This window comes from Mus musculus, chromosome 18 (genome assembly GCF_000001635.26).
Source record: "Mus musculus strain C57BL/6J chromosome 18, GRCm38.p6 C57BL/6J".
Classification (NCBI taxonomy): Eukaryota; Metazoa; Chordata; class Mammalia; order Rodentia; family Muridae; genus Mus; species Mus musculus.
In genome coordinates, this window is record NC_000084.6 from 14,231,786 (window position 1) to 14,245,071 (window position 13,286).

Here is a 13,286-nt window from a genome sequence, read left to right on the forward strand (position 1 = left end):
AAGCCACAAATTCGATAGCTTTCGTTGATAGGCAAAACGTGATGCCCTATTCTGATTGGGTTTTGCACTGCATTAGCTAATGTACTAAAACTTCTCCAAGAAGTTGCAGGTCGACCAGCTTAGCCTCCACATTTCAAATACAAATTGATGTGAGACCTCAGCAAAACATCCAGAGTGCTGAATGGCAGCATAATTGTAGAATTTCAACCTTAAAAGATTTAAGTGGTCCTTTGCCACAACTGTATCTTCCTGATGGGCTCTCGTGAAAATCATAAGCCAGAGTTGACATTTGGCTCCATTAATATAAAAGACTCAGGTTTATATCATAAGAAGAAGAGGAAGAAGACGAAAACACAAGTCAGAACCATTCACTCAGGGGTGACCTGGGTAAAGGGCAGATAGCATAACACGGGGACAAAACAAGGATGGTCCACATATGCTACCATGGTTGAAGGATTTATGTTGCACGAAGGTGTCAGGTTGCACATCTTACAATAGAAAGCCTGAAACAGGCCTCCAGTATTAGATTCTGAAGCTTAGACGAATGGAGGTTCTCCCCCATTGCTCCCTGAGATGAAATTCACTGTTTAAAAACTCTCTTCAGCTAGACTTGCTAAAGTTCTTGCTTTCTCCATGGATCTCAGTGCTAGCTAGCATGGGTCAAGTGGCGACCTCCTTGTGCCCTGCAGTCTTGGCAGTGACGACCTCTGTTGGGTAAGTAGAACTGTTGTCATTGTCCCTTATACGATGTGTGACATGTGCTTGGTATAAAGTTTTAAGGTGACTTCTTATTGTTATTAGAACACCATAATTAGGTAATAGATAAGAAACACCTAAGAATTTATTGGTCTTTCCCTATTAACTCGGTTTTTATTATTCTGATTTAAAAAATGGTTGAAAGAGTAGAGGAAATTTTTTTTTGAGAAAATATGTGTCTCTTTTATCTACTAACACACCATTAAGCTTTGGAATCACAGAAACAAAATGGCCTGAGTTGATGAAGATGTAGATTATGGACTGAGGGCTACATAATTAAATGTAAAATATCAAGGTGAAGTTCCAGAATACATAAAGAGGATAATTTCTTTAGTCAGCAAATGGGCAATAACAGGAAAAGAATTTTTGTCTTGGGATAATGAGCAGTTGTATAAACATATGATGCAAAAGCTTTTTCAAATAGACATAACATTGCCATATGCTCCCTCCCAGAACTGCAGAGGAACTTGGGGAAATGAGAATGATTTAAGATCGCCTATCCACATCTCCACCATCACTTGGTTAGCTGAGCCTAGGCAGCTAGAAGTAAGAAGTCACTTAATAGAGGCATGTTGAGAGACCATAGTGCACCCCAGAGATGGTTGTGCTGAGATAAAGAAAGCCATCAAACATCCCCGACAAACTGCTGTTCCTCTTAAGACAAGGTAGCTCATGTGTTACTTCTCAAAGCTTGGCTCCTTAGTAGTCTTCCAGGTTCAGGCAGGAGCCGCTTAATGTGGCAGAGGAAGTTTAGACCACGGGTAATATGTGGATGTATCCGTCTTCAGCAGGAAGTTATGAGAAAGAGATGCTGCCACCAATGTGTCAAAACAAATAAACCCTGTGTAAGAGGAGGGCAGGCAGAGGCAGGCACAGTGCAAGCACTGGCTTTGTCTGCACACTCTCGAATCCACCAACCAAAGGGGGAAAGCTTCAACAGAAACAAATGGTTTGTATGTGTAACCCAGCTCCTATGTTTGCGCTCTCTCTGTGACTAGGGTGAGTAATTGTTTAGGGTACCATGTAGGCGCTGCCATCAGGCAAAATCAGTCATCTGAAAGGAAACCTTTCAATGCTCTTGGTTTAGACCTCTGCTCTCCATTACAGAGACGAAGGAGGGGAGTGGGCCTGGTGTGGGAACCAGAGACCAAAGCCAGTAGTGTGCATTGCAACAGCCCATTTGCTGCCCTGAGCTGGCTTCCTTAATCTTGGCCTGGTCCAATTAATCAGTAAGATGAACAGTGCTGTTTCTTTTAAAAGCTGGTTTTCAACACACAGAGGATCAGATCCTGTAGTCTACATATATATATATTTTTTTACCATCCAATTCTTTTGTAGAAAAAAGCTATAGGACTTTCTTAGGCAGAGTTAAACAGACTTCCCTGAAAGCCTTGATTTACCCACTCATTACTTTGAAATTCATTTCAGATCACTTCTGTTTCTACTGTCAGCTTTCCTCAAGAATCTTTGAAAACCACCTACCCACATAAACGTGACAAATGCCAGGCTGTCCAACACGGTACCTGAAATGCATGCTCATCAATGAGTAAGTTTTGTTCCTTATTTTCCATTCTGCACGGCTCCCAGAACACTTGATTCAAATCTTCCATCACTTCTGGAAATGGTCAGAATAAGTTCTGTAGTTGCAGATTGTGTCTGTCTGTGTGGCCTGGTTGTCACCTTCCCAATGCTGTCCCCTAACAGTTTTACACAATGAAAGGTGAGACCCCATGTCCTTCCTCGTGGCCTGATCATCACCTATATTCAGGATGCTACTCAACACATTTCATGATTGGATTTTAATTTCAGCAATGATGTTTTTCATTTCTAGGAAGTTATAAACTGAGAGATCTTCCTTCCCCTGAGCCTCTTGCCACTTGCCTTCTTGGAATATCATCTGCATTAAAAAACAAAACAAAACAACAACTTCTATAATATTCTTAAATTTATTGTTATTGTTTTTATTATTTTTCATTTATGGTATATCAAAATTTTTACTAGTGTCAGTGAAATCTATCATCTATCTATCTATCTATCTATCTATCTATCTATCTATCTATCTATCTATCTCTATCTCATTGACCATATTGAGATATAGGATAATGTCTGTCATATATCATCATAGTTCCATCTCCCTAGAAACATAGCCTGTAGAAGGATTGCAAGTGGTTTATTTGAAAGGAATCCTTAGAAATCAGACAGAAGAACAGGATGTGGCTTAGGGACGTGAACAGGAACATTTAGAGGCGACCTAATTACCTTGAAGAAGCATACCAGATGCTTCCCAGATTGAGACAGGACATCTTTCTGATAGAATTGAGTGTCACTCTGGAGTACTTGGATGTGGTCTATACTTTTGGTGGTGTTTTCTCAGGAGCCAATAAGGTTCTATCAGTTTTGGAAAAGACTGTGATGGAGAGAAGCAATGAACTTCAGGAAGAACATGGTCAGGGTGAGTCCTGTCACGCATGAAGCTCTCCCAGGTTGTCGCAATTGAGATTGAAGTTTAACAGTAGGATTGTCTGTGGCACTCACTGTGAGAGGCTATTGAGCAGGTGTCCTGGGTTAAGATGTTGCCTGATGGAATGGCCTTTCCACAAGGGAGCCTTTGGCCAGCTACTTCAAACGCCATCTGCCAGCAGAGGCATCCAGTCTGTCTCGGCAGTGAAAGCTTCATGTTGCCGCTGTCCTTCTAGAATGTACATCCTTACTTTTAGCAAGGAGTATGAATATCTTATTTTTAAATATACTTTCTGTAATAGTTTATAAAAAAGATTTCCACCTATGCTCAATAGTCTGCCTAATATATTCATCAGTTTCTTACAATCTGTCTTAAAACCTCATTCCTAAGAATCCAGAAATTCTCCCCTTTTCCAGCATACTCTGAATTTGAAGCCACTCCTATATTTAAAATATCACACCAACCCACCTGTTACAAAAGTATTGAAAACCCCTGTCTCTCTCCTCTCTCATCTCAACAGAGGCCAAAGTGTTAACTAGTAGAAACGACTCTGTCAGGTTCCAGAAAGTTCACAAAAACTGCAGAGGCTGTTCTACCTGCAGTGGTAGCAGGAAGAACAACTAGCAACTCTAGCAAAAATCATTTATTAGATGTCTGCTTTTGTCTAAGGCATGAGGTTACTCTGTGTAATCATTTAAAAGGGTGAAGAAAACTGGTGTATGCAACAGGAACATATCACACACACACACACACACACACACACACACACACACACGCACACGTGCATGCACATGCATGCACACATAGCTGTGGAAGGCATACATTTAAAACCCAGTTATGGGCAGACAGGTTTCCTTCTTCCGTGGCTTATCTATGTCTACCTTCTTACACCTTCACAACAGCTTCCTTTCTGGGTACGTCTCTGCCCAAGTCTCTTCTTACATACAGATCAGGCATGTTGAATTAGGACCCACTCTTGTGACCTCATTTTGACTTAATGTCTTCTTTAAAGACTTTATTTCCCAGTTTGCTTACCTTGAAAGATTTGAGTGGTTTGTAGTTAAGTGTGGGGATTAGGTGAGAGATACCATTCAGCTTAGGTGAGGGATACACACGCAGAGGGAGATTTCTGCAGATAGAATCTGGGCTCTAATGGAATGGTAGAAAACTTGCCTAGCAAAGGAAAGACCCTGGATTTGATGGTCAATCTTGAAAAAATAAAAGAACTCTTCAGATTTTATTTCAACATTGTTTAAAGACAATGAAACACCATTGTAATTTCCACTTCATTTTAAATAAAAGCAGTTACCTTGTCATGGACTTTAAACCATGACTTTTTTTTTCTTTGACTTTTAGTAAAAAATACTTCTTTTAGTGATTCCTTTGAGTGTGCAGAAAGGAACACAAGAACATACAATGAAGTGGTGGGACACACCTCTAGGTCAAACAGAAACACAGGAAAACCTTCTGAATACGTGACACTTTACAGCTTAAGTGAGAGGAGGAAACTGTTCTAAAATAGTTTTTAATTTATTTTTAAAAATAATACATACATATTGTTAAAAATTAATCAAAGAGTTCAAAGGGATATGAGTATAAAGAATGTCTTCCCACCTCAATGCTCAGTTCCCAGCTGTCCTTCCCAGAGGCAACCACTATTATCTGATTCTTAATTATCACTCCAGAGATATTCTATGGGAATGCAAACATGTATATTAATGCATCTTTTCTTTCTTTTCTTTCTTTATTAAGCTGAGCTTCACTTTCCACATACTTTGTATTGTGCTTTTTTCACTTAAAAGTCTTTGAGATTACTCTATATCATGGAAAGAAGCATCTAATTATTTTCAAAGACTGCCAGGTTTTCTGCTGTATGGACACATAAACGATGCCCCAGTCACTGACTGCAACCAGTGAGCTCTCAAGTCCTAGCCCCTTGTTTCCATCCATAATGAGATGATGGAAGCCCACACTCCACAGCTTTGCAATGACACATAAGTATTCCTAAGGATAATGTTGTATTGGCAAAATGGCAAGTTTGAGGCTCTTCACATTTTCAACTTGTGGGGCACATGGAAAAATTTCACTCCAAAGATTTCACCATTCACAATCTACCAGCAGTGGAGGTGGTAGCAGCTTTCCCACATCTTGACAGAATAACATGAATCTTTTCAAACTGTCATGATCAACTACAATCTATGGTTATTTTTAAAACTCAATTTTTTTCTACTTTGAGGAGAAATTTGACATTTTCCTATACTTCATAACGTTATTATTTTTTCTCTTTTGAAAACTTCAGTGCTCACAGTCTTTGTCCATATATTGTGTTAGTTTTTTAGTTATAAAGTAAGTTTTAAATAATTCCAGGGGAGTATTTCTGTGTTTATTTATTTGTTTGTTTGTTTTTTTGTTCTCAAACGAGTATCAAATGAACAGTATAGATTACTCAGTCTATTTGGGTCATGAACAGCAAGTGAGGCACGGTGGCTGCATCTCTAGGTAAATGGTTTATGTGTTTCCACTATTGACAACAAATCCTCTCCAACAAATCTACATGTGTACATATATTCCAATAAAAAATCCCCAGTGGGATTAGGAGGGCTTTACAAACTCTGAAAATTTATTGTGTAATGGTCAAAGAAGGATAAAAATTACAAAGAACCAAACTGATTTTTAAAAAGAAGAACAAAGATAAAGGAGAAAAAATATCTGATATTTTAGTAATTAAAACATGACAGTAACAGAAACTTAATTAAAATAACATAAAAGATTTAAAAAATAGAGGGAAAACTGATTCACTCTGTTTACAAAAATAATCTTGAATTTCTATATTAAAAGTAGATCCAGAGTTAGATATGGTGGTGCACACTAGAGGTGGGAACAGGAGGATCATACACTTGAGACCACCCTGGACTACATAGTAAGTTTCATATTATCCTAAGACAAATAGCAAGACTTTCTCTCAAATAACATAAATAAATAAATAAATAAATAAATAAAATTTAAAAATGAATACTGGATGAAATGAACATGTAAACAAGATAAAATTATAAAGCTAGTAGATCAAAATTTTTAAAGCTTACTTAAAACTTTAGGGTAAGAAGACACTTTCTGAAATAGATTCCCAAAGCACACAATGTCTAGATGTCTATAAAATGTGGAACACTGTTAACAAATCCTGCAAAAAGATGATGGCTCCAGACAAGACACTTAAAATGTCTGAAACTAAGTCAAGTATTTAGAGACCATCTACAATTCCTGCTGATGAATAAGACAAGGATCAGAAACACAGGAAAAAAAATGAGTGAAGGGTGTGGTCCTGAAGCCTACAGCAAGGGAGGACTAGAAGGCTCCATGGTTGTTGAAGGCCAGGTTTCCTGGAAGACAAACCAGGCAGAGAAGACAATGATGAGAAAGGGAAAGAAGGAACTCAAAGGAGGGACTCACCCTGGTGTACTCCCAACAAAGGACTCATCTACTTTCAGAGAGTTCAGAAGCCAGGAGACTATATAGCTCTATTTTCCACAACTCACCTGATACCACATGTTAGTGTTACGATGGGAGTGTGTCATTATTCCAGAGGAACACAGACAGTGTCTTCTTTCCTTAGAGTTTCACAATCTTTTTTCGCTGTTTCAATCAGCAGCAGATGATAAAAAGTGGTATGTGCATTTCAAGGTTAAGTAATAAAGGCTGACACACTTCGATGTTGTTCACTTGAACACTTATTCTTAGGATGTTCAGTTGCTATAGAAAGATTCAGACTTGCCCTGAGATCACCCTGCTCTGAGGAAGCCCAGGCTAATGGAGAAAAATGACACAGAGGCCCTGAGGTTACATGGAATGGGGAGAGATAGTCAGCTTGATTCTCTGTTGTTTTGGATTTAGGTTATTCTGGTGGAAACCACGCAAAACTCTCCAAGTCCCAACTTTCTTCCTGACCCTCCCCAAATTCCTGACCTACATAAGCAGTGCAAAACAGTCAAGCCATTCTTCTTTAAATAATGGAATTTTGGGGTGACTTGATAAATTGGGATGGATGAGGTGAACAATGGCCTTGCATCTGTATTAGGGCCCAATACCAAAGGTTAGATGCTTACTTCTACCAGTCATTGAGTAATAGCTGATCCAAAGGCAAGAGTGACTTTAAGCAAAATGGATATCTTCATACAAGGGCAGTTTCTAGACTTACAGAAATTCAAGAAATAAATAATCCCCAGCCTTGCAGGACCTTTTGGCAGAGCACAGCATCCTTTAGTTTCTACCTGCAGCTGCAGCATTTAGGTCTGGTCCTTACTGCAAGGGGTTTCAGGCACCCACCCCAGGCAGGTAGGACTAGGTCAGCTCTGTCCCTCTGCCATCATTTCTAGATTCCTATCACCCCAGGACCTCTTCTGATCTATGTGACTATAAGGGTTGGTATCTCCCCCAAAGTTCATGTGTTGAAATTCTAACCCCCAAATTCATGTATTTATAGTGTTTGATGTGGTACCTTGGGAGGTGATTGGAATTCAGTGAGGATACTGTGGCTGCCACCCAGATCGTGCCTGCCTTGCTTCTGATTGTTCAATGCAGACATCTCAGTGTCTAGTCTAGGCACCTTGAGCCTAGTTCTATAATGTATTACATATCAATATGTTCATATTGGCATAAATCAATACTCATTCCGTCTAAAGATACTGTAGGTTAGCAACTCAGGCAGGGCTCGGCTAGGCCATTCTATCTACGTGGTATCAATTGGCGTCACTCAAAGTCATTTAGCTGGCTGCTGAACACAACAGAATACAGTGTCATACTATTTGAATAACTAGCTCTCTGTCTGTCTCTCTCTCTCTCTCTCTCTCTCTCTCTCTCTCTCTCTCTCTCTCTCTCCTTTCCCTCTACTCCCTCCCTCCTGTCCTCTCTCCCTCTTCTCTCTCTTGCTGTACTGTGCTATCTCACCAGTAAGAGCTGAACTTCTTGCATGATTGCTCAAGGTTCTACTAGGCCTCAAACAACTGTGCAAGGTCTCCTGTGATCCAGATTGTTGACATCTCAGAACTTCCTTTGGCCTTTGTATGAAATGTCAAGAAGCTTGCCAAGTCCTGTCCAAATGCAGAAAGAAAATCAGCCACCATCTCATAGTTAGTAGATAGAGTACTTGAGTCCAACCTTAACCTGTTACAATGGAATCTCACTATCAGTCCTAGATTAGCAAAGAATGCTGTTTGGGAGTGTTACGTTATCTTTTGGTCTCTTGAATTTCTGAAGTGCTGAGTGACTTTGTTCCTGACACTTTATGGAAGGTGGGGGGCGGGGGAGGACAGTTATGTGTGTACTAACAGCCTTGCTAAATATAGTGTCTCTTTCTTTAAAGTAAAAGTCAGACAAGTTTATTGCACATTGGAAAGAAAAGCTTTAGGGAAAACTTTGTCTCTGGCAATGCAGCTTACTATAGGCACAGGTATCACGTGGACCTCTTTGCTCTGACACAATTGAAGCTAGAGGAGCCAATAGGAATGAGCGTTAATACACTCACCACCACTGTTGCCATGAATCCATGAATGATGAAATCTTCCCTCTCTGACCTAAGCATCACACATCTTCGGCAGAATCCCTGACACTATGATAGCTAACTTGTTAGCTGATGAATAGCATAAAATTTCAAGTCCCTTAAGCTTCCTGAAACCACTACTGAACTGCTCCAAAGTACTAGCATTTCTCTGCACAGCACATTTCTTGCTGCATAGTTAGATATTCTCTTGGCCTGCAGGCCTGTCAGATCTTTCAGAATCTATGTACTCTCTACTTTTTAAAGTCTTCTTTTAAATCCCCACTGTAATTCCAATGTTTAAACTCTACTCTGGGCTATCAAGAATGGGAGAATTAGTACTGCATTAGAGCCATCTCCCATTCTTGAGCAAGTATTACAGGTCTTTCCTCAGGAGACCACTTCATGCTGGTGACTCTCCCTTATCCAGTCTAAGTTCTGTCGTTCCAGTCTGACCATCTCATGAGCAATCCTGCTTGACCTTTCTCATGTCCTACTCGCGTGTGTTGATTCAAGCCATCTCTCCTTGATAGCACTATTCCAGCATTTCTCCAGCTAGGCTACCTCTTATAGGCAGAAAGGGGGTAGAGAGACTCCTAATGAGGGGAGGTTTTAGTTGTAGGCTTTGAGTAATCTCCAGTAACAGGGAATTCCAGCATCTAGCACGATGGAGTGATCATGTCAAGATCTTCAAATGCATCTATTTGGACAGTTCAAGGTCCTACTCTTTCCCAAGTTGTTTGTCTGGTCTTGAAATGGGAGACCTTCTTAGGTTGACAATGAAAATTCTCCAAAGGTATTTTTATACTTGAGTCCCAGTCTTAGAGTTTAGTCTTTTTCTACTCCCAAGTAGCCAAATGGGTTTTCTTGATTTCAAATTTAGCTATAGCTGTTTATCAATCCCTAGTTACTATCTACTATCTTTTCCTATAGCAGACATTTCTCTTAGAAGCTACTATCTAATTCCTACAAGCTAACTGTTTTCTAGTATTTCTTAAGCAGTGGCATATGGCAGTCACTAACATTCTTCTTTCATTCTTTCGGCATTTTAGTGCAGGACTAGTGGAACTTCCAACATCATTGACACCTTTCATTGGTGTTTACTATGTTTTCCTCACTTCTGGTCTGAATTCTCTACCAGCCAGGTGGCCAGAGGGTTCTTGAACTCAAGGCTCCTCCCTTAACATGCATTGTCTCAAATTATTCCAAATCTTGACACCAATGTTCACAGATTATATTCTCCAAAGGGCAAATTCTACGATAAAGATTAATATGAAGAAAATGTTTTAAACACTATTCCCAAGATCAGTACATGTGAAGGGAAGGATATCTCTGGATTGGACAGAGGAGGTGAGTGGTAATTCGGTCTCAGCAAGGTATTGAATGACCACAAGAGAAGACTCTAGGGCTGACAGTCCTGACTTGGCATGAGTTAGGTGACAGAGCTGGAGTGGGTGAGATTTCTGTAAAGATGCATAAGCCTGGCAAAGGAGTTCTTTCTCCTGTTATTCTTAGAGAGGATTCTTAGAAAATGGTCAGCCAGAAGTATCCACAGCTCCCAGAGGAACAAGTTCATTCCTAAAGAAAGATCTGTAGTATCTGCTATGAAGTAGAAAAAGCATACAGATCCATCAACAATTAGAAAAATACAAATTTAAACCATTACCTCTCTCTTACAGCCATGTATTAGAGAGATGTAGAAAAGCAGGAATTCCCATGCATTATGGATAAAACATATAAACAGGTAAAGGTGTTCTAGAAAGTATCTGGAAATACATTAAGAAAATTAAGTAAAATGTAAAACAAAATTCAACAGTTCTACAAAACTTCCCATGCATGAATAAGAATTCTCAAGACTTTTGGTTGTGGCAAAGGAATACATAGGTATATATCTTTTGAGAAATACGTGAGCAAAAGAGAGCAGTTGCAACTGCAGAATTCTATAAAGCCTTGAGGAGCCCCAGGCTGGATATATGCACAGAAGCAGGAAAAGATAGGAAAAAGAATTCCATGAAAATATGTTTAAGATCAAGACCTATAGTATGACCATCATTCAGTAAGTAAAACACAACCCACTTAGCATATTTAATAGCACACATCCCACACTCACACTTCACATATTTTATGTGTGTACATGTAAACATATATGTGTATGTGTGCATGCATGTATGTGTGTGTGTGTGTTATTGGAGTGAGTGAAGTATAGAAGAAATAAAGAAAAATAAAGATAAAAATATAATTAATCCAAGAGGTATCTTGCACGAACCAGCTCAACCTTTACACATAAGATCCAAGTGAGAACTTTAGTATGACCATTTGAAGTTGGGTCAGATTTGCTTTTACCTAATTTAGAAATTATAAGTCTAAAAGGTAGATAACCAAGCCACTGAACAGCCTGTTCCCAGGAGAAGAAAATATCTCTACTCAGAGAGTTGCCCACAATGCCTACACTTTCCACGATGATTTCCTCGTCTCTAGACACTGGGGTCTCTCTCCCTGCAATATGGTGGATGTTCTACCAATGCTGAGTGAATGTTCCAGGTGAGTAACTCTCTGAATGAGGGCATGCAGTCAATAAGCCTTCATGGGACACACGAGAGAATGAGGAAGGGGGTGTAAGCAAAGGGCCACACTTAAACCACACCGAAGAACTCATAAGTAGGGTCTAAAAATAAGGGTTTTCTTTAAGGAAAAAGCATGAGTGAGGGATTTAAAGAGAAAATTCCAGAGCGTTTTCCACACTTGTCTTCATTTTATCTGAGATTAAAAAAAAATCAGCTATAAAAAGTGTGCATTTGCCTCTTCTGTAGACTCTAAGAGATTCTTATCTCTAATTATTTCATAGACGAAAAAAAGGAATTTTAGCACCCGTTTCCTCCATACCCAACCAAGAAGAGAAGGATCTTTTGCTAAATAACACATTTACATTTTAAAATTTCTATTATTTTGGGATTAAAATTACTTATGTTCCCCTCTCCCTTCCTTCCTCTCTTTAAAATTCATGGTGTCTTTTTCTACTAATTGTGATAGCTTGCACATATATATGTATATCCATATATATTCCTAAATGTAACCTGTTCAGCCTGTATAACATCATACAGACTCCGTGTAGGGTTAAGGCCTCGTGGGCTTTTCCCTGTCCACTTTGGCATGACTATCGTCATCCTTACTCAGCTTGTGTTTAAGTAGGCATGTTGATAAGACTGTTTTAGTGCAGCTTCTGGCATTAGTAGGAAACACAGCCTCACTGAAACCTCTCAGATCTTAGACTCTTTCTTCCCCTTATTACTTGATGTTCTGAGATTTAGGTGTGGGAGTACTTTCTAGATAGAACCATTGAGACTGGGCTCCACAACTGGGAGATAATCAGTTGGGGTTTTCTATAATGGCCTCTTTCTGTTGCAAAGAGAAGTTTTCTTAATGAAGGGTGGGGGTAAGGGTGACTTACCTGTGGTCATGAGGACAACATTTAGAGTGTAGTTAGGGGTTGTGCTGGTTTAGTAAAGCAGTGGTTATAGGTTCCCCTCCAAGCCCCATGACTTGACTAGCCCTGGGTAGTTGGATAGGTTTCCAGTACCAGGCATGATTTCCCTCATTTGGGTGGGTCCTAAGTCAAATTAAAGATTTGGTTATTGACAAGGCATGCATGCCTTTACTGCACCCTTGGGGTTATAGTCCCATGCTATGGTTTATAGATGGCAGAGCAGGGTAGAACTGATGGTTGCTTGCTTCTTTTGGAAGCTTGCAGGTTCATTCTAGAACCATGAAAGCTAGTCTTAAAGAAGGAAGATTTCAGGTCAGTTTCAGCTCATGGGTCTCTGGGCCCTATGTCTAAAGTGCATGGTATCTTCATTTATAGAGACTTATCTCCCACCTATGGTGGGGGGGGGAACCAATGACAAGTATTAAAGCTCTTCAATCAGTAATCCATCCTTGATGGATCCTAGTAATAGCAACCAGATCTAAATAAGGCCTTAGAACCTCAAACCAGTAGGCAATGAAGACAGAAATTACTGCCTACCCCTACCTTTTACAGGCCCACCTATGGTGATTTCCCTAACAGTTCTCAAGGGCTCCTGAGTCATTTCTCTGCTCCTCTTCTGATCTGTTCACTTGCCTCTTCCATGTTAAAGGTCTCCAAGGTAACCCACAGTATAGAAGAAAATAGAAAGTCCTTTTACATTTAGTTTGAGCCTCTTTACAAAAGAAAAAGCTCTTTATTTGTATATGTCTTATATTTACACTGTTATATATATGTATATAAAAGCACTACTACTGTGCTAAGGATGCATAACTTTTTAGCACATACTTATAATACATTCATAATAATGCATATAAGCACAACATTCACAAATAAGTTCTGCCTCCCCCATTCCCCATTGCAGGTACCCCGAGCCCTTCTGACGTGCTCCTGACATCTTCATTTCTATAGCTTCTTATTGTTTCCCTTTGCCTTGATTCTGTATTCTTTAGAGTTCTGGTGTGCCCTAGTTTCCTTTCTCTGATGCTGTGATAAAACACTGGCCAAATTCAGCTGGG

The 13,286-nt window shown here is 39.6% G+C and overlaps 1 long non-coding RNA gene across 1 annotated transcript in view; it reads left to right on the forward strand.

The window, feature by feature from the left end:
* Nucleotides 1-520: 520 nt before the first annotated feature.
* The window catches only part of 8430422H06Rik (RIKEN cDNA 8430422H06 gene), a 46,237-nt gene continuing 33,471 nt past the window's right edge, over nucleotides 521-13,286 (forward strand). Inside the window, exons 1-2 of the long non-coding RNA NR_045373.1 lie at nucleotides 521-714; nucleotides 2,185-2,302. This is a non-coding gene — a long non-coding RNA (RIKEN cDNA 8430422H06 gene). The remainder of the gene's footprint in view (nucleotides 715-2,184; nucleotides 2,303-13,286) is intronic.